General features: G+C 41.0%; 1 long non-coding RNA gene across 1 annotated transcript in view; it reads left to right on the forward strand.

The window, feature by feature from the left end:
• The first annotated feature begins 386 nt into the window (after positions 1-386).
• LOC308059211 overlaps positions 387-13,828 on the forward strand; it is a 126,502-nt gene continuing 113,060 nt past the window's right edge. The window contains exon 1 of the long non-coding RNA XR_013926173.1: positions 387-1,827. This is a non-coding gene — a long non-coding RNA (uncharacterized lncRNA). The remainder of the gene's footprint in view (positions 1,828-13,828) is intronic.

The following is a 13,828-nucleotide window of genomic DNA, read 5'->3' on the forward strand; positions in this document are numbered from 1 at the left end:
GTCTCACTGAATCTCCCAAATGGAGGGATTCCTGGCCCGGAAATACTTGAAAAAACAGGTTCCTAGTCTGCATGTTATTAATTCAAGGCTGAGAAAAAAAAAATATAACAAGAATTGCCTGCCACCAAAATAAATTTGAAGGAAACTGAATAAGAGTCCTGCTGACTCACTAGATAATTGCTCTATATCGTCAGATTTTAACAAAATTGCTTACTGGGTGAGGAAAAAAAGAAAAAACTAGAACCCAAAAAAAGAACAACTGTTTGATTTTCCTAAACCTGGGAGAAAATGGTAAGTTTTAAGCTGATTCCTGAATTAAAAAAATATATATATATAAATCAACTTACAAATTTATGTCTTTTTTTTATTTAGCAATTCCAATTTCTTGTAATGTGCTGTTATTGTGTTATTTTTATGGTGTCTTAGTCAGTTTATGCTTTGCAACCCAAATAAGAAGCATATGTGGACATAAGTGATATTTAATGAATAAATTAAATCTGAGTTGATTTATCTGCTCTACCTTTGTTTTCAAATTACTGTTCTGCAAAGTAAGAGGATAGGGTGTATGCTGCTTGTTTGCAGTAAGTATTTGAGAACCAAGCCTTAATTTAGAATAGCTTCATTTGCATTAAAATCTAACTAAACTTATTGCTATAAAAAAAGTTTAAATGAACCCAGAGTGAGGCTGAAAATGGTAAATCTCCATGAATAATTTACATAGATTTTGTTTATGCTAATGAAAGCTCTCATTTATCTCTATTTTGTGCAATTATTTCACAATTGCAAAGAATCAAAGACAATAAAAACTGAAGGAGAGGATCTGGAACAGTTTTGTTGTGTACTGTTTGGCAGGTCAGCAGAGTTCAAGGTTATCTTTTTAGCAAATGTTACAACTCAGCTGTGGATTAGATTTGGGTACCCATCACAGATGGAAAAGACTGCATGACGTCCCCAAGAAACACTGTCAGAGAGGGAGTGACAGAGCAGAAGAACAGCTATGTGTATTCTGGGATTCATAAGGTCAGAGTGCTAAGAGAAAAGAGGACAAAAAGTTACATCTATACATACAATTTTCTTTAAAACAGGCTGACATACTTTAAGCTATTATGTAGCAGATATATATTGCACCTTTAATTAGATTTATTTGTGTTAGAAGCTAAACATTGAAGCAAATAAAAATGCATAAGTGATTTCTTTTTGGATTAGATTTAAGAAAATATATAATTGGTAAACAGAGCAGCAAGTTATTGCTGTTTCTTCTATTTTTGCTGAAATGCTGTGAAGAGGATGGAGGACATGTAAATCAGCAAGCTAAATTCTAGGTGCATACTTTTGCTAAAAAGTTCTGATCCAGATCTGATCTTATAAAATTTCATGTTCAAACTATACTAGTAATAGTTTTTCAATTGAAAAAAAATAAAGGTATTCCATCCTTTGTGGTTATACAAGCCCCTTTAAAGATACAAATGAAGTACGATGATGACTCAAAAATCAGTATATCATATCCATGAAATCCAAATGTATTCTGTTTTTAAAACTGTACATTTAAAATTCACATATGACTGATTTTTTTTAAAGGTATATAAATGTAACTTTTGAAAATGTGGGTAGTAGATAAGCCTGGACACCAGATATTCTTTGCAGTAGGAACAAAACCTAAAATCTATTTTAATAGTGGCTACATGTTTAGACAGCAGGGCTGGCATAGCTACTTTTGAATGTGTCCTAGTTTTGGCTGGGATAGAGTTAATTTTCTTCTATTAGCTGGTACAGTGCTGTGTTCTGGATTTACTATGAGAATAACGTTGATAACACGCTGGTGTTTCAGTTGTCGCTGAGCAGTGCTTACCCTAAGGCAAAGGCTTTTCAGTTTCCCGTGCTCTGCCGGTGAGCTGGGGCACAAGAAGCCGGGAGGGAGCAGGGCCAGGACAGCTGGCCTGAACTAGCCAAAGGGATATTCCATACCATAGAACGCCATGTTCAGTATATAAACTGGGCCAGGAGGCACCGATCCCTGCTTGTGGACTGGCTGGGCATCATTCAGGGTGGGTGGTGAGCAATTGTATTGTGCATCACTTGGTTTTTCTTGAGTTCCATTCCTCTCTCTCTTTTTCATTACTATTGTTGTTATTATTCTTAATACGTTTTTCCTTATTTCAGTCATTAAACTGTTCTGATCTCAACCCATGGGTTTTACCTTTTTTTCTGATTCTCCTCCCCATCCCACTGATGAGGTCAGGCCTAAGCACGTGGCTATATGGTACTTATTTGCCAGCTGAGGTCAAACCATGGCAATGCTTGTGGAGGAGACGCTCCCTTTGAAAATCCAGCCCAGCAATGGCAACCAATGTGCCAGAAGAAGCTGTGCTTCAGCAGCAGTCACTTGTTAAGCAGCTTACATCCCTTCATAAGATGCCAGTACATCTTTTTCAGTTGGAGTATAGCAGGCATCAGATCTTCTGTATCCCTGACTCCAAAAGCCTAGGGGCTGACCTCAAGTCTCCCCCAGTGCTTTCTACCAGGGGCTTCAGGCAGGGCCATTCTCTGCAGCTATGGTGTAGAGCACATTTTTTACATCTTGTCCTGCCCAAACTTGCGCAAGTGTTACTGCAGGAACTATCTCCTGTTCAGTTTGTTCAAAGGCTTGTCATTGCTCAGCACTCCATCTGAAATCATTCTTCTTCTGGGTCATTTGATAGAAAGGGTTTACAATCAGTCTGTAATTTGAAATACACATTTTCCAAAAACCCATAACACCTAAGAAATCTTGTGTTTCTTTCTTACTAGTTGGTGGAGACATAGCTGTTATTTTGTTGATCACATCCACTGGGATCTGACAACATCCATCTTGCCATTTTATTCCTAAAAACTGGATCTTCTATGCAGGTCCCTTTATCTTTTTTTTTTTGGCAAAACTGGATTTTGGAAGGATTTGGATTATTTTCTCCCCTTTCTCAAAAACATCTTCTGCTGTCTTACCCCATACAATGATATCGTCAATGTATTGCAGGTGTTTCTGCTTCACCCTGTTCCAGTGCAGTCTGGATCGGTCCATGGTAAATGGTAGGGATGTGTTTCCACCCCTGGATTAGTCAATTCCAGGCGTACTGGATGCCCCTCCAAGTGAAATCAAACTGTGACCTGCACTCTGCTGCCAAATGGATTGAGAAAAATGCATTAGTGATATCAGTCGTGGCATACCACTCGGCTGCCTTTGACTCCGTTTCATGTTGAAGTTCTAGTATGTCCAGCACAACAGCATTCAGTGGCAGCATGACTTCATTCAAGCCACAATAATCTACTGTTATTCTCCATTCTCCATCAAACTTTCACACTGGCTATACGGGGCTATTAAAGGGTGACCAGGTCCTGCTGATCACTCCTTGGATCTCCAGTCAGTGAATCAGCTTATGGATGGAATCAATGAATCTCAGGCAGTGCAATATTACTGCTTGTGCACTGTTGTGGTAGCAATTTGCACCTGTTGCTTTTCAACACTCAGCCTCTCCACAACTTAAGGGTCCTCTGAGAGACCGGGCAAGGTAGACAACTACTTATTTCCTCCATTTCCAAGGTAGCTATACCAAAAGCCCATGTGTACCCTTTTCAGTCAATGAAATACCCTCTCCTGAGATAGTCTATGCCAAGGGTGCATGGAGCCTCTGAGCCAGTCACAACTGGGTGCTTTTGCACTCATTCTCAATCAGGCTTATTTCAGCCTTCAATACAGTTAGCCTCTGGGATCTCCGTGTCCCTCCAGAAATACAAATGGGTTCTGCCCCCTCATAGCTTGATGGCATTAGGGTACACTGTGCATTGGTGTCTACTAGAGCCTTATACTCCTGTGCATCTGGTGTGCCAGACCGTCTGATCCACACAGTCCAGTAAACTCAGTTGTCCCTCTCCACCTGGCTTGGAGCAAGGACCTCCTAGTACTGATCAAAGAATTTTCCACTTAGTTCTTGTAAAAATGGAAAAGAATTCCTTTCCATAGGATCAGGAGTAAGAACAGCCCTTCCACTCTGCCTGAGGAACTGCCCATTGGAGACTGGAGCAGCGATTTTCTTGGAAGATGCTTCATTGTGATTGTTTTTCCTTGCAATTCACATACCCATGACTCTAGGATCAAAGTAGATTTTCCATCCCATTTCCTCCATGGTCCTGCAGGTAAAATCACAGGGAACCCAGTGGTGTGTACCCTCTATATGCCCTCTCTTAGCCAAAAAAAATGCTTACTGTTAATAGCTGAGATACTGGTCTGTACAGGTCAAGGTTAGGACATATCCTCTTTCTGTTGCTGGAACTCCTGGAGCACTTTTTCACACTCTTCAGACAGTTTTTCCACAGCCAAGATGCAAGTCTGTAGGAAGAAAGGTATTTTCTTCATATTGCCAGAGCTGATGAGCCACTTCATCCACCATCAGTGCCTGTCTCTCCAGGTCATTACTGTCAATGAGTTGGTGTACAACAAATATGCTCTCCATACAGATTTCCACCACAGGGGTCATGTGCATTGGACTTTGTCCAGATCTGTGGGTAAATGCATGTTGTTTGGGTCATAATAAATCATCTCTAGCATGGCTAATTCCCTCAGGTACTGGGTACTTTCTCCATGGTGGTCCCCTTGCCTGGGTGATATATAGCATCTTCCTTGAAGGGATGCCTTTCCTTCACTCTTAACAGGAGTCAACTCAAAAGGCTGAGGACTTGTGCCTCTTTTCCAACTGCCTTGTCAATGCCCCCTTCCCTAGAAAGTGATCACAGCTGCTTGGCTTCCCTACCCTTGAATTCCAAACTATTAGCTCAATTATTCCAGCATTAAAGCAGCCAGGTGGTAATATGCTTATCTGGACAACAGCTGAAATATTTTTGCATATCCCATGACTCACTCAAGGATAGGGATCAGGAGGTTACTTCTTGTTCTGTCTCTTCCTCCTGTTTTCATGATGGCCCTGCTTTGTCCTCCTTTACTAAATGAGCTGACTTTCATGGCCATTTTTTCTTGTTTATAAGGGTGACTGTACTGGCACGGGTTGGCTCTCTAGTTCAGCTGCAGTGCCTGTTGCAGGGGTTGGAGTAGTTGCAGTGCCTGTCGCCAGGGTTGGAGTAGCCGCAGTGCCTGTCACTGGGCTTGGAGAAGCTGCAGTGCCTGTCACTTTGCTGTCAGATCCAGAGACCTTCTTTTCCCCTTGAGGGTATGAATAGTGTTGAGCAGGGCTTGGTAGGCATGGGCCAGGCCCCAGCACATTGCAGTGATTTATGTCTCTCTGGAATTGCCAGGGTGACAGCATACCTTTTCCAAATATTTTACTAGTTTTTCAGGATCTGCACTTGTTCAGGGGTGAAGTATTGGAGGTACATTGGAGGTACCCTCTGTCCTAGGTATTTGAGCATACTATGCCACACACCCTGCCTCTCATAGCTATTCAACCTCAGAGCAGATTCTTAAGCAGTTATTTAACCTTAAACAAGATCTGGAACACATTCAGCAACGTGCTGGTTCCTAGGAACAGGACCATGCTGGTTTCAACATCCCAAGGATAGTCAAAATTTTCAGAATTCTCAAATGCTACTGTAATTAGCCTGGCAGGGAAAAGGAAGATAGGGGAAGATGTCTCCTCCACAGGTTAGCTTTCTGAGGAGAAAATGTTAAAGGTGTAATTATTAATAGTTTCTGATATGACTCCTTAAGTACGGAGATGATGGCAATGCTGAGTACAAATACCAGATTAGCCTCACAACCAACAATTCTGTCATATCATAAGTCAGTGTTACAAAGTACAACACAATAACCTTAGCTCAGTTCCCACAGGTGATGAAGGGTAGAACAGGGAGCATATACTGCAAGTAAGGTATTACATGATGCAACCTTAAGAACAAGCACACCAACTTTGAGAACAAAGACATCAACATTGTGACCAGCGACTATTAAACTAATATAATGAAAGCTTATCACAAAGTTGGTTTAATGCATTCTAGTCAGATTTGTCCTTATCTCAATCCATCATGTCTCCCCGCTGCGCGCCAAAAAGGCCTGTCTTGGTTTGACCCCAGCTGGCAACTGAGTACCCTGCAGCTGCTCACTCACACACACACACCCCTTGTGGGATGGGGAGGAGAATCAGAAAAAAAGGTAAAACCCATGGGTTGAGATCAGAACAGTTTAATGACTGAAATAAGGAAAAACGTATTAAGAATAATAACAACAACAACAATAGTAATGAAAAAGCAGATAACAAAAAGAGAGAGAGGAATGGAACTCAAGAAAAACCAAGTGATGCACAATACAATTGCTCACCACCCACCCTGAATGATGCCCGGCCAGTCCACAAGCAGGGATCGGTGCCTCCTGGCCCAGTTTATATACTGAGCATGGCGTTCTATGGTATGGAATATCCCTTTGGCTAGTTCAGGCCAGCTGTCCTGGCCCTGCTCCTTCCCGGCTCCCTTTGTGCCCCTGCCCACCAGCAGAGCATGGGACAATGAAAAGCCCTTGCCTTAGGGTAAGCACTGCTCAGCAACAACTGAAACACCAGCGTGTTATCAACGTTATTCTCATAGTAAATCCAGAACACAGCACTGTACCAGCTAATAGAAGAAAATTAACTCTATCCCAGCCAAAACCAGGATAGTATGTCTAAAGCAAGTTTCTGGATCATTTCCATTCCTTGTTTTATCTTCTGCCACAGAGATTAGAATAAAAAATTATCAGGAGGACCCAGTGCCATATAGGTCTAAACACAAATGAGACAAGCAAAGTCTAAACAATTCTTCCAATTTCAGCTTTCCCTCTGGCTTTATTCTTACTACTTGAGGAATATTAAAAAGAAATGGGATGTTTTTAATGGATTGTTGGCAGCATTGTTTTCATTAACAAAAGGGAACTCAATCCACTGCTCTGCCAAACCTCTCTGTCTGTTCCTTGATGGACATGATAAATGGTGCCAAGTATTGTCAGATCCTGTCAGATTAAATTAAAATGATAGGTGTTCAAAATCTTTTAGGACTAAGCCTAATGTAATTTTGATTGTATTTCTTCCTGAAAGAAAAAAAATAGTAAAAAAGTAAGCAAGAAAGACAATAAAAGTTTAGAGATAAAGTAGATTAACGGAAACATTCTATCATTAAAATTTTCTTTCTGAGGCAGTGATGGAGATTGACTGAATCCAAAATATGTCTGTTTACACATGACTGCCAGCACTAGAAAGAACAAGATAAAAAATGGTAACTCACAACAGCAACAGGGAACTGAATTTTAAAGAAGTGACATAAACTAAAATGTGTTTAGTGAGTGTTTTAAAACACCCTCAAGTTTATCAGGATCTTAACCAACTATGTTAAAACAGTAAAATTCTGCCTGGGATTATTGTCAATGCTAGCAAATAAGGAGAAAATGCAAAACCTTTTTTAGGGGACAAGTTGTTAGTATTTACAGATACAGGGTTAAACAGCAGTAATAGTTGGTTTTGTGCTAGCATGAAATCTTCAACCAGTTTTAACATGTAATGTGCTTAAAGAGGCAAATTCCACTGAATCTTTCAAACCATTAAAATTGTTCTTCACACAGCCACAGGTTAAACCCTCTGGGTTCAGCATATGCATTCCCCACCTCTTTAAATGTAGAATCCTGACTTGCTGTCCCACTTAATTTTCAGAAAAGTAAGCATTCTGAGTAGTTTCAATGTGAGTGGTATTTTACCTGAATTTGCAGATTGTATAATCCAGATTGTAAAAAAATCCAAACCACTGTTACCACAGTAGCAATGCTTTCAAATACAAATTTCAATGACAGAAATGCTAGTTTCAGATAATGGCTTGCATGGCTGCTGTTTGTGGCACTGAGGGAAAAGCTCTAGCCAAGTGGTACACCCTGAAAGTGTCTCTTATACTAAACAAAACATTAACACAATGTGCAGGATTATGTTTTGCTTAGAACTGAAGATTGGCAGCAGCCTTATAATAAGTCTTCAGGAACTGTTGTATGATTTACCACTATTATATTTATTGTTGGTGCCCTTGTGGGCCAGCACTGGATAATATTGAAGACATTTATGAAATATTCCTTACCTTTCTAACTCTATTTTATGTCAGTAGTTCAAACAATTTACAACTGCTGTTATGTGTACAACTGTACAGTGAAATGGAGCTTGTAGGAGCTCCAGGTCTCACGTCTCCTCCTATACAGTATGTGTCTTTTTAATTTGCAGTGCTGCTGGCACAGTTTGCTTGATTAGGGACTAGCGTTGAAGATAACTCTGTAGGATAAAATGCTTGCTCTCTTAGCTGTGTTGTTATATAAATTCTGCCATGTATAGATGCCAAGAGAGAACTTAAGAGACATAAAATGTAGCTTGGTGCAAGTAGGAATAGCTCTATTGCTTTTGGTAGAGTTACACAAAAAATTCTCTCTTGAGACTTTGACCCACAGCAGTCATGAAACTAATACGGCAGGATGTTGGGAGGTGTTATATATCCTCCATTACTGATCATGTGACAAATCAGTGTTTTCTTTTATGCTAGAACTGAGGCCTTTGAAGGTAAAGAAAGCAGTCCCATAGCTGGATTGAAATGCAGGATTTCTGACATCTTCTTTAGTGAAGTAAACAAAGACATTCTGAGACAGGGGGGTGGGGTTGGGGGGGGTGTTAGGGCTAAAAGAGGTGTATATTTTAACAAGGATGTAATATAGATTATTCTACAGCGCGCTCTTTAGAGACAGAAAAGATCAATTATAGCTAAACTGAGATGTGATAGAAGGAGATTTAGTGATATGAGGAAGCTTAAATTAATCCCTCCTAAGGTAATATTGACAAACATTACTTGTTGGTGTAGTCAGTCTAGCACTTTCAGCAGTCTGTGGCAAAGGCAAGAGTACTACCTCATGTGAAAGGAAGGAGACAGTTCATCAGCAACCAAAACCAGTTCAACAGATTCTCAACAACTAGAAAAAAACCCACTGATAATAAAACCCTAAATCCTGATTGGCCTCAAGGACGGAATTTTTGCTGCCTTGTTTGATTGCCTTTTAACTCAATGCCTTGTTTTCATTCAAAGCCAAACCAGACTGGACTGCCATGGCACAAGCCCCTCTCAGGGACACTCTCCTCAGAGACTCACCACATGATGGAACAGCTGAAGATCTAGCCCACCTAGACCACAGCCATGCCTAGAGAACTGCTTTGGTAGCCCAAACAGTCAGCCATCTTGGTTTCTACCAGCACTCAGTCTACCGGCACAGATGCCCTACCATCGAGGGTTTCCAAGGGACCCAAATCTGCCTAACAAGCAGTGATGGCATACCCTGGGCTGGCTGCAGCCAGCCGCTCATTGCCAGGCCAGCTTCTCACAGAGAGTGCCCATCATCCTCTTAGCACTACACCTCCACAGCCCCTGGCTTATACAGCTCTGTTCCCTTGTCTCCTCAGAGCTGGACGTTGCCAGTAAAAGAAGGCGAGACAGGCGCAATATTTTTATTCCTGTCCCCTGTTTCGCTTCTGGCCCAGGGTGGCTGCGGTGGGGAGGAACAACATGGCTGCAGGTCCCTATGGGGTACCCCCAGCTACTGTGGCACAGGCAGCAGCTGCTGTGGCACCCGGCCCTCCTCCAAGAGGGTCTTCATCATCTGCACCTTTGCTCATTATCTGAGGGCAAAAACTTAAAACCACACATTTTATTTTTCCACAAGGAAAAGAAACTATGGAAACTGCGCAGCCTCCCCTATGTGAAGGATCACTCTGCTTTTCACATACACTATGATTAAACACTTGTTCTGATATCACTGTGGTTCAGTTCCTTATGTGATCTTCAAAGGTGAAACCTAAACTCCCCCCAGCCCTCTAAATTCAATGGAACTCTTCATCCTTTGATAGTACTTGACATAAAACGCTTTGAATATGTGGGACTTTAATTTGATCTAATCCTAAAAGCCATCATACTAGAGCAGACCAAAGGGTCGTGCAGTCCCCCGCAGCGGCCGAAGGCTTCATGGCTCTCAGTGGATTTCTTTTCCACTTGAAGTCTCCCCTTGAACCTGCTCACTGTCTAGATAACCTGGCAGGATGGCACCAAAATCTGTCTGTCCACAGAATGAACAGCTCCTTAATAAGGCAGGATACTTTCTGTGAGAGGAAAAAGAGGGAGAATGCAGAATGATAGGTTATGGAACATCAGATATTGCCTGGCAAACATCTGAAACTGCATTAATGCAAGTTGCTAATACAGCTTGGGGGGGATTGAGGGAAGGGAAGAGAGAAAGGAGCTGCTGGTCATAAACTTCAGAGAGGCATCTAAAATCAGAAAAATCCTGTTTAAACAGCAGCTTTGAAAATTATAAATTGAGCTACCTTTTGAGGGCAGTTAAATACTAATCTCAGGGGACTGTGGGCAGAACCTGGCAGACTTTGAATGGCTAAAGCAACATTTTCTCGAAAGAAGCAATAAAGCTCATATACTGCTAGCTTACAGTCTTAGACAGGAAAAAAAAAAAAAAAAATAATCTATTTTAGCAATTAGGATCCGTACTGGAGCTATGAAATATGAAACAAAAGAAATTTGTGAACTCTTTGAAGATTTTTATTAACACCTTTCTACTTGCAAAATACAGGTCTCTGGAGATGAAAGGTCAGATTGTGAAGGCTATGTCTAGTTACTCAGCAGAATAAAAGGCCAGGTTAGACTGTCCTTTTGAAGCTAAGGAAATTCAAAAGTGATTTAAAAAATATGCCAGCAGGAAAAACTTCAGGGCTTTTCCAACTCCCTTGTGATTTTTCTTTTTATGTTTTCAGAATATACTGGGTAAGACACATAGCCTGGAGGACAAATTTGCCTTTCCATTATGATGGAGGCAAATTTTATGCATTCCTATAATTCCTGAACACATTATAAAATTTAGATATTATGGATCCACTTTTCTGTTTGTCTAGCAGAGTATTTTCCATTACTACAGCCACAAGAAATAGAAATCGAGTTTCCGCATAGATATTTGTTGAGACGTGCTTCAAATCTGGTAAATGCAGTGAATTAGTTAAAAGTGGTGAACTGGGAGGATGAAGGTAGAAAGGAAGCTTGATATTGCATGGCTGAACTCAGTTTGAAGGTGAGTTTTGTTTTTTATTTCTAGAGAAGCTACTGACTGCAGTAAATTCAAAGCTGAATTTATTGCTTTGAATGTTGTGGTACTTTGGTTCATCCAGACATACATTACATTGTTCTTGAACTCAACAGAAGCACCGAAACTGTTCCAACTAATGGCTTCCACAGTGGAAAGTTTTGCCTTAGCAGTCAAGCTCCAGAAGACTCCAGACTGACAGCTTATGAGCTAGCATAGTGGGCAAGCACCTATCTGCTATCTGACATTCTATGACAATGCCATTTGGTAGAAACTGCGCTTCCTCATTGTGCTTTTTCTTCCTGCCACCTGAATTCTGCATTAAGACTTTGCTGCTAATCTTCAGTAGACTTTTAACTACAATGTAACCTTGCCCAGTGGTTTCGGATTTTCCAAATTCTGCTCTCGGTTTACCCTGATCATGGTATGTGGATCTAGCTCCAGCTGCTAACCCTTGTTGAACCTTAGCAGCTATGTATGACTGCTCACATCCAAACATACATACAAGCTCAAATCTTGCATATGCCTTTATTAATATTCTTGCATTTCAGATAAGCAGCAGAACTATTTTACTGGGGCTGGAAAGGTATTAGTGTAAGGTATAAAGAATTCCACAACACACTAATTATAAGATCAATTCTAACTTTGCTTATAAGGCAGGGACATCATAATGTCACAGAATCACAGAATAAACCACAGAATATTTGAGGATGGAAGGAATCTCTGGAGATCATCTTATACAGTCCCCCTACTCAAGCAGGGACACATACAGCAGGCTGCCCAGGACCATGTCCAGGTGGCTTTTGAATATCTCCAAGGATTGAGACTCCACAACCTCCCTGGGCAACCTGTGCCAGTGCTCAGTCACCCTCACAGTAAAAAGTGTTTCCTGATCTTCAGATGGAGCATCCTGTACTTCACTGTGTTCCCATTGCCTCTGATATTGTTACTGAGCATGACTGAAAATATCCTAGTTCCATCTTCTTTACAGTCTCCCCTCAGGTATTTGTATACATTGATAAGATCCCCCTGAGCCTTCTCTCGTCTAAGATAAACTGCCCCAGCTATTTCAGCCTCTCATAAGAGGTACTCCAGTCCCTTAATCAACCTTGTGGCCCTTTCTGTGAGTCTCTCCAGTATGTCTGTGTCTCTCTCATGCTGGGGAACACAGAGCGGGTCACAGTACTCCAGATGTGGCCTCACCAGGGCTGAACAGCAGGGAAGGATCACCTTTCTCCACCTGCTGGCAGCACTCCTTCTAATGCAGCCCTGGATACCACCAGCTTTGCTGCAAGGTCACACTGCTGACTCATGTTCAACATGGTGTCCCCCAGGACCCCTAAGTCTTTTTCTGCAAAGCAGTTTTCCAGCTGATCAGCCCCCAGCATATATAGGTGCCAGGGATTGTTCCCCCCTGGGTGCAGCACTTTGCACTTTCCTCTGTTAAGGATCTTATGGGAGATGTATTGATAACCTATCAGTGGAATTCCTTCACAGGCATCTTGTCTGGAGGCCTATAATGTGATATTTGACTACTGCTGGCCCAATGACATAATTAAAATATGGTCCCTTCTTGGTTCTCAGCATTCTTTATAAATTGCTATATAATCTTTTTATATTTGTTTTGCTCACTTCACAATTATCTTAGAAAATGAATCTTATTCCATTGTTGCATGACTTTAAAAGACCATATTAAGTTGGCAAAGATTGAAAGATTGACTGTGTTTGTTCTAATGAAAGCACCTCTTTCATACCTTTAAAATGTACTTTATTACTGTTTAGAGTTCTGCACCGATTGCTCTCTAAATACTGCTAGCGTTAATAAAAATCTTTCTGGCACAACCCTAATAAATGTTTTATCAACTTGGGAACTTCTCAGAACAGATGACTTTGAGACTGACATGAATAAAATTCAAGTAGTGAGAAATTATCTGTAACAGAAAGAAGCAAAGTACTTTTTGGAGGACTTGCTAATAAGCTGTTTGCCTTACTAGAGGTAGCTGCTCTTCTCCAAATCAAAACTACTCAAAATAACTGAATTTTAATACAGATCTTTACTTCCATTTTATCTTACATTTCAAACCCTCCCCAATCATTTTCTGCAAGTTTTGTGCAAGGATATTAAGGTTTATGTAACATCTAGTAATGTAGCGGAGCAATCTTCATGAGAGGTAAACTCAGATGTCTTCCCCTCCAGAGAAGTGTTCTCATTACACTGCTACAAAGTCAAGCTTCTTCCTTTTTCTCTCCCTAATGCACAAGTAGACAGTCCTTTTTATGCAGTAGTGATGGAAAATTATTTGGAAATCACAGAATCACAAAATAATTCAGATTGGCAGGAGACTCAGGAGAGCATCTAGTCCACATGCCTTTTCAAAGCAGGGTTAACTTCAAAGTAAGGTCAGATCACTTGGGACCTTGTCCAGCTCAGTTTTGAAAATCTTCAAAGAGAGTGTCCAACAGCTTTTCTGGGCACCTTTTCCAGTACTCAACAGAACTCACTGTGAAGAATTTTATCCAGATTATCCAGCCAGAATTTCCCTTGCTGCAGCCTGTGAGTATTGCCTCTTGTCCTTGACTCTGCACGTCTGAGAAGAGTCTAGCTTCATCTTCTCCATGACTGCCCTTTTAGAAGTTGAAAGCAGGAATTGGATTTACATTTAGCCTTCACTTCTGCAGGCTAAACAAGCATAGCTTCCTCTGGCTTTTTCTGCATACCAA

Source organism: Falco punctatus, assembly GCF_963210335.1.
Source record: "Falco punctatus genome assembly, chromosome: 2".
NCBI lineage: Eukaryota > Metazoa > Chordata > Aves > Falconiformes > Falconidae > Falco > Falco punctatus.